We start from the raw sequence: 1,094 nt of genomic DNA, 5'->3' as shown, positions 1-1,094 counted from the left end.
CTGTGAAAGAAAAATTATAAAATTACTAGTCAGTTTAAGTGGATTTCATCTCACTACACAGGTCTGATATTCCTCATAGCCAATGAAATGATAAATAGCTGGCTAAAAATATTAATGATTTAAAAATAACATCGTATAAACATTATTCTCATCATTTTACATTCTGAATATAAACATGCTAAAGTATACAAAATAGGAATAAAAATAAATTTGCTTAGGATATAATATTTTATTAAAGTAGAACATAAAAAAATACTTTTATATCAAATTCTTAGTTTCTGAAGTAAATTTATAGCAGCAAGGCAAACAGCACAAAATGCCAGCAAGTCACCATGCACAATAACAAACTTACAAATATGAACAAAATTACTTTTAGAAAAAAAAAATTTTTTTTCACTTTCTGCACAATCTCCCCAATCTCTCCTTTCCCTTTATCTTCCTTTTCATTACTTCACCACTGCAAATAGTAGCAACTGCCCAGAATTTTAATTTTTACCAGGCCACAAAGGGCCCCACTAATTCTACTTATTAACCACAGTGCCATTTTATTTATTCAATACCACAATTTGAACTCCAGTGTAAGAGTGGTACCAAATAGGTTATGGAAATAGGCATGGAAGAGATAGCATAGATTAAATCAATAAAAGTAACAGTGATGGTAAGGCCCAAAGAAGAACCTCAGAGAAGCTTCAAGGAGGAGGAAGAAAACCAGACAATTATTGCATATATAGGTAATATCACTGATATTCATCAAATCATTCATCAAATTACAAAATATCCATAAACATCCACCACCCAAACCAGAACACCTTTGAGAGTTAAATGGAGAGTGATTAGTAATTACACACAAATAACAGATGAAAAGGAGACTATCCCCAGGCAAACTGGGATGTATTATCATCAGATCCACACACATTTAGGAGAGTTGTGTGCCCACTTACCATATTTCCTTTCCTTGAATATTATATAGTGGCCAAATCACTACAGGCTAATTTTAGTCTAGCAACATACTTAGAAAGCCAAACATATTTAGTTCTATAAAGGGACAAAAAAGGAGAGGGAGATAATAAAAGCCTTATTAAAAAAAAAAAAAT

The 1,094-nt window shown here is 31.5% G+C and overlaps 1 protein-coding gene across 5 annotated transcripts in view; it reads right to left on the bottom strand.

Annotated features, from left to right (window-relative positions):
• MYEF2 (myelin expression factor 2) overlaps window positions 1-1,094 on the bottom strand; it is a 39,568-nt gene that overhangs the window by 8,476 nt on the left and 29,998 nt on the right. The window lies entirely within an intron of this gene.

Source organism: Leopardus geoffroyi, chromosome B3 (assembly GCF_018350155.1).
Source record: "Leopardus geoffroyi isolate Oge1 chromosome B3, O.geoffroyi_Oge1_pat1.0, whole genome shotgun sequence".
Classification (NCBI taxonomy): domain Eukaryota; kingdom Metazoa; phylum Chordata; class Mammalia; order Carnivora; family Felidae; genus Leopardus; species Leopardus geoffroyi.
Note: the sequence above shows the minus strand (reverse complement) of the source record. Positions and strands in the feature narration are given on the sequence as shown.